General features: G+C 44.2%; 1 protein-coding gene across 1 annotated transcript in view; it reads left to right on the top strand.

Annotated features, from left to right (window-relative positions):
* Positions 1 to 274: 274 nt before the first annotated feature.
* The window catches only part of HTR2A (5-hydroxytryptamine receptor 2A), a 68,564-nt gene continuing 62,838 nt past the window's right edge, over positions 275 to 6,000 (top strand). Inside the window, exon 1 of the mRNA XM_059728369.1 lies at positions 275 to 365. The gene's annotated coding sequence lies outside the window, so the exon portion shown is untranslated. The remainder of the gene's footprint in view (positions 366 to 6,000) is intronic.

Below are 6,000 nucleotides of genomic sequence, written 5' to 3'. Positions count from 1 at the left end.
GTAGTCACACATTCAGGCCAGCTGGACTGACAGGTAAGAACTGCCCCGCCCCCTATTCCAGGCTTCCCCCTTGAGTCCTCCTCTAGTTTCCCACTGTCCCTGAATGTCCTTCCTACCCCTCGGGATGTCCCCCTGCCTGCCCCGCCTCTGGGACACCCCCTGCTGCCCTGCCCCTGCTGGTTTACCTGTGGCTGCCCACACTGTCTGCCCCGGGGAGTGGGCAAGGAAGGGTTAACCCGCCTGCCTGGCCACAGTTGCTTCCGCCAGGCTGCTGCTCTTCTCTAAACTAAACCCAGCCCAGAGAGCAGGAATGGCTGCTTAATCCTTCCCTGCTCCCCCACAACAGATAGTGCGAGCAGCCACAAGTAAGCAGGGGAGGGTGTGGGGAGGAAGTGAGTGGGGATCTTGGATGCGGGGGAGGATGGCCAGGGTAGTGGGCCCAGTCCAGGCCAGTGGGGGAGGAGGGCAGTTGTGGTATTTACACTGACGTGTAGCCTAGAGTGGCTGCACGTTAGTGTAATGCAAGCTAGGGAACATGCATCATAGATAAACCTAAGCTGGAGTAGCATGACTTTAAACTGCCTGAAGAGTGCTTAAAACTAGTTTCAGGTGTTAATATGTGGATAATCCAGGGGTTAAGAGCCCCAGGAGCTGCCTACAATTAATGTGCAACAAGGCCCTTAATGTGGGATAGGAACACTCACATGGAACAGCTATCATATATTAGCTGATATGTACTCTTGAAAGATAAGTACACCTCCTCCCTTTTAAAGCAGCATAATTGTTTGGTCTGTCCACAGCCTCACATTGTACTCTACTTCCTAGTCTTTGGAAAGGAATAATATATTATTCCTTTATCTTTAAGAAAATGTAATGCTAGTGGTGGGAAGAGGGAAGATATATTGAAATTGAGATAAGGCATTAATCCAGCAAAAACTAACGTGTGTGTTTAACTAAATGAGACTATTCACATGTCTGAAATTACACAAGTATGTGTTTGTAGGATCAATGTCCTCAGTGTATTTGCAATACAGAAGAACAAGGCAAAAGCAACAACAGCTTCCACATGGCTTTCCAGCTAGAGGAGATTTATAAGGAACACCTCCTGGGTCTGAAAAATAGCTTAATCCTCTACATTCACTTAGTGTTTGTCCTCTCCACTGAGATTCTCTATTGTAAGATGCATGTTTTTTGAGAAACTGGATTAAGACCATGCATTTATTTCCTGTGAATCAAACACCTGTCAGGTGGCAATAAATTTGTAACCAAATATCTACTGTTTCAAGTCTGGGCAATGGATTAAAAATGCTCTAGCAATCAAGCAAAAAAAATGAAACAGGTGTCTTTCAACATTTCCAAATAGAGTCAATGAATAGAGAAACAACTTTTGTGAATATTATATCTTGGTGCCTTCTAGAAAGTAAAAAAAGCATGGTCTGTCCTGCTGCCAGCTATGTTTCTAAAGGGTGCTTGGGACCACATGGATGATGCTTCAAACTAAGACTTCACTTCACAGAAAATGGAACAAATCACAGCTGTCTTTATTACTAATGCAAGTATTCAGCCCACAGAGACAATAGGCTCTAGTGTGTAATGCTCTACCATTATCTGAGTGGAAGGTTGTTTAATTCAGAATAGAAGACTTATGTTGGGACCTGCAATTTTCAGAGCTGACTCCTTCACATGTACCATTTTGTAAAAATCTGTGGGTTATATTTGTTCTTTAGGCTTGAATTTTTCCCATTAACTGCACAAAATGTAGACCAACTTCTGTAAGTGGAGGAGCACCTCCAAAGAATATAGGTGCCCTCAATTCATCAGAAAAGCAGGAAACTTATTGCTTTATTTGATAAAACCCTATGGTTTCAGTTGAATATTAAGGAACCTGGTGTTTTCTTAGGGAAATAATTATAGGTAAATACTAAATAATAATTATTGATGTATGTTTCCAATAGACTCCACAAGGTACTAGGTTCTTTCCAGGCAGAGAAAGGGGAAGGAAGGACACTTCAGCCAAAGGCACATTATTCAGAAAACCTGAGAGTTATACCTGCGCGAGCCTAGTCAAGATGCCTTAAACCAGACCCAAAAAGAGACAAAGGTGCCTAAAGTAGAACTCAGGCAAAATGTAGCTAACTAAAGTCCAGCTGAACAGTTAAAAAAACAAACAAACAAACAAAAACTACATATCTGTTTAGGCACCTGAGGCAACGTCCACATGAGCATGGCACGGATGCATGGTACATGGTGCCACAAATCGCACATGCAGGCATGCCCCATGCTACTGCCTTGCAGTGCAAGAGGGTTTTTTTCCCCAGGGTCACACCAAAAAAATGTGGGGTGGCTCACGTAGTGGCAGTGCATGCTGCCTAAAACCAGACCCTGTCTGGCTGGAGCCACACTCCAACTGCCGGCCAGGCTCCCAGCTGCAGGAGTGCCATGGCTGCAGCTCCCCAAAGCCCCCAGGACCCCAGGTAAGGCTGCTGAGGCCGGCACAGTTGCTGGGCCCAGCCTCCCCTAGCTCACCCAGGGTAACCTGCCATGCACCAGAGTGCCCATGGCATGGGCATTCCCCAGGGACAAGTAGCAGTGGCACAAAATGTATCTTTCGTCGTGCATCCCCCCCGAAGGGCTAGCTACATGGTGAGTAATAATAATATCAGAATCAAAGTGATACAAAAGAAAGCACGCAAACTAGAAGGAGCAGTCTCTAGAAAGAGATTATTAAATCCAGCAGGAATGTAATTTTTTGCTCACAAGGTGTGTTGCTGCTACTTGTCCCTGGGGAAACAAACAACCACGCTCATTTGGATGTGGCCTGAAAGGGCAAAGGCAGCTATGTTTTTACTGGTAAACTTAAGTAGGCACCTACATTTGTGCTACTTGCATTAAATGATGCCACCTTGACAAAGATGAGTATCTCAGCCACTGTCTCATACCTATATCCATTTGGGATTTATTAACTAGCCATTTCTGGTCCTAAGTCTCCTCAAGGTACTGATCCAGTAGGTGCACTCAGAACACACCTAATGCATGTTGGCAGGGTTAAGTTCAGCAAAGAGCACAATAGGCCTTGCCACTCTTATGCACGGCTTGAGGAGGGAGTGATGCCAGTGTCCATGTCTATCAACAACTACTAGCTAAAACAGTTGCTCAGAAAATGGAGGACCTACTGTTTAGGCCCTTCTTAGCCTCAGGGATCTCCTGGTATCAAAAAAACAGCCACGCTACAAATTAGCAGTGTAGCGAATGGGTGCATGTGCACTGCATGTAGTTTGTGGTGCCTCAAACTACTTTTGAGGTGCTGCAAACTGGACGTGGGCACTCATCTGGATGTGTCCCAGGAGTTCAAAGCCACAACTCCCAGGAAAGTATGCTATCCACCAGTGTGGGCTGGGGTTGGGGGTTGTGTTTTGTGAATTAAAACAGTCACTTAAAGGAATGGAAGATGACTGAAAAGTAGGAACAGAGAGAGGCTATCAGAAATAGCTTCAAAACAAGGGGAATATAGTTCAAACGAACGCCAACTTACGTAGAACAGGACTATTCAGAAGAGAAAAGGGTTATTATTACCTGTGGAGTGCAGAGATTTTAGCAGAGATAGCAGGTAGAGTGTAGTGAGTCAGAAAGACATTTTTTGGGCTTAATCTATGATTTTTAGTGTTATGAATGTTATAAATGTTGGCTCCCACGTCTGTCTTTTGAAGGTGTTTTTCAGATTTCCCTTGACTAAAAGGACTGTGAGGTCAGAAACAGAGTGGTTGTTCCATGAAAAGTGTTTTCCTTTTTTCTGTAATTATTCATTCTGTATTGTTGTACCTGTGATGGTTTAGGAAATGTACTAGAGGCAAGGGTTTTTTGTGATATCTTTTACGGGACCAAGCGTATAGCTGGGAAGGATGTTGGACAAGATTTCCAACACAGGGTTGTACAACAACACTCCAACCCTACTACAATGTGGAAAAGAATAGTCAACTAGTCTCCCATAAGTGTCATGGCACAGATATTACAAAGGAATAGGAAAAATCACGGAAGGGGGTTTAATTCCACTATTTATCCCAGAACACTTTACATGACTGTACTACTTCATTTGGCAGTGGTGTAGGTTGTAGCTGTGTTGGTCTAAGGACATAGGCAGACATGGTTCCTTGGGTGAATTTGATATCTTTTATTAGACCAACCCAAATGGTTAGAGAATAGTTATTAAGCAAGCTTTCAGGTTCAAAAACCCTTCGTCAGGCTAAGGAAGTTTCAGCAGTTGGTGTGTGCTCTTCCTGGATAGAATGAAAAGTAAAGAAGCCAGAGGCTGGGCTGGGGAGTCAGTTGCCAGGCAGATTATAATGTGTCAAAAATCCAATGTCTATATTTAGTCCATGATCTCTAGTATCCAGGAGGTTGATGAAATGGAGCTCATAGGCTCGTCTCTGGGGAGTGTTGTGTAAGTTTCCCTTGAGGATCAGGACTGAGAGACTGGAGAGATAGTGGCCCTCCTGTGAGAAATGTGCCCCCACCGGTAATTGGGTATTTCTGTCTTTGATAGATTTCCGGTGTGCGTTCATTCTGGCGTGCAGTTGTTGTTTGGTCTCTCCTACGTATTTTCCATCAGGGCATTTGGTGCATTGGATGAGGTATATTACATTTCTGGAGGTGCAGCTGTAAGATCCAGGAATGCTGCTGGCTCTGTTGTGGGGTGTAGTAATAGTGGGGGTGGTGGAGATGTGTTGGCAGGTTTTGCATTTCTTGTCATGGCACGGTCTGGATCCTTTTGGTGTGTTCTGGGCTTAAGGAAGTTTGCTTCTGGTGATGAGGTTGGTGAGGTTCGGTGCTTGTTTGAAGGCTAGGATGGGTGGCTCTGGGAAGATCTTTTTAAGAATAGGGTCTCTTTCTAGTATGGGTTGCAGTTGTTTGAGGATTTTTCGTGCAGGTTCAAGGGAGGGGTGATATGTCATAACCAGCGGTGTGCAATTTGTGGGTGTTTTTCTTCTGTACTGCAGCAGTTCTTCATGTGGTATCTAGGTGGCTGTTTCAAACATGCGATCTACCTCTCTGGAGGAGTGTCCTTGTTGGGTGAAAGCCTTTTTAAGATTGGTGAGGTGGCAATCCCAGGTGTTCTCTTCAGTACAAATGCGGTGGTATCTGAGGGCTTGGCTGTATATCACAGCTTTTTTGGTGCGTTTAGGGTGATTGCTGGTTCTGTGCAGATATGTATGTTGGTCTGTGGGTTTCTTGTATAATGTGGTTTGTATTTTATCATTCTGGATATTGATCATCGTGTCTAAAAAGGAGATGCTGGTGCTGGAGTATTCTAGAGAAAGTCGGATGGAGGGATGGTGATTGTTGAATTTCTGATGGAACTCAATCAGAGATTGTAGGTTTTCAGTTCAAATGATGAAGATGTCATTGATATATCTTAAGTATAGCAAGGGTTTGATGGTGTAGTTCTTGAGGAAGTCTTCTTCCAGGTGGCTCATAAAAAGGTTTGCATACTGTGGGGCCATTTTAGTGCCTATAGCTGTTCCCATCATCTGGAGGAAGTGTTGGTTATTAAAAGTGAAATTGTTGTGTGTGAGGATGAAGTGTATAAGGTCAGTAATATCTTTGGGTCTGTAATCTGTGTTGTAATCTTGTTCCTGTAGATATGTAAGGCAGGCTTGGATGCCATCCTGGTGTGGGATGTTGGTATATAGGATGGTAACGTCCATGGTGGCTACGAGTGTGTTGCTGGGAAGGTGGTCTGTGAACTCCATTTCATCAACCTCCTGGATACTAGAGATCGTGGACTAAATATAGACATTGGATTTTTGACACATTATAATCAGCCTGGCAACTGACTCCCCAGCCCAGCCTCTGGCTTCTTTACTTTTCATTCCATCCAGGAAGAGCACACACCAACTGCTGAAACTTCCTTAGCCTGACGAAGGGTTTTTGAACCCGAAAGCTTGCTTAATAACTATTCTCCAACTATTTGGGTTGGTCTAATAAAAGATATCAAATTCACCC

Source organism: Alligator mississippiensis, chromosome 1 (assembly GCF_030867095.1).
Source record: "Alligator mississippiensis isolate rAllMis1 chromosome 1, rAllMis1, whole genome shotgun sequence".
NCBI lineage: Eukaryota > Metazoa > Chordata > Crocodylia > Alligatoridae > Alligator > Alligator mississippiensis.
This window is presented reverse-complemented; position numbering and strand designations above follow the sequence as displayed.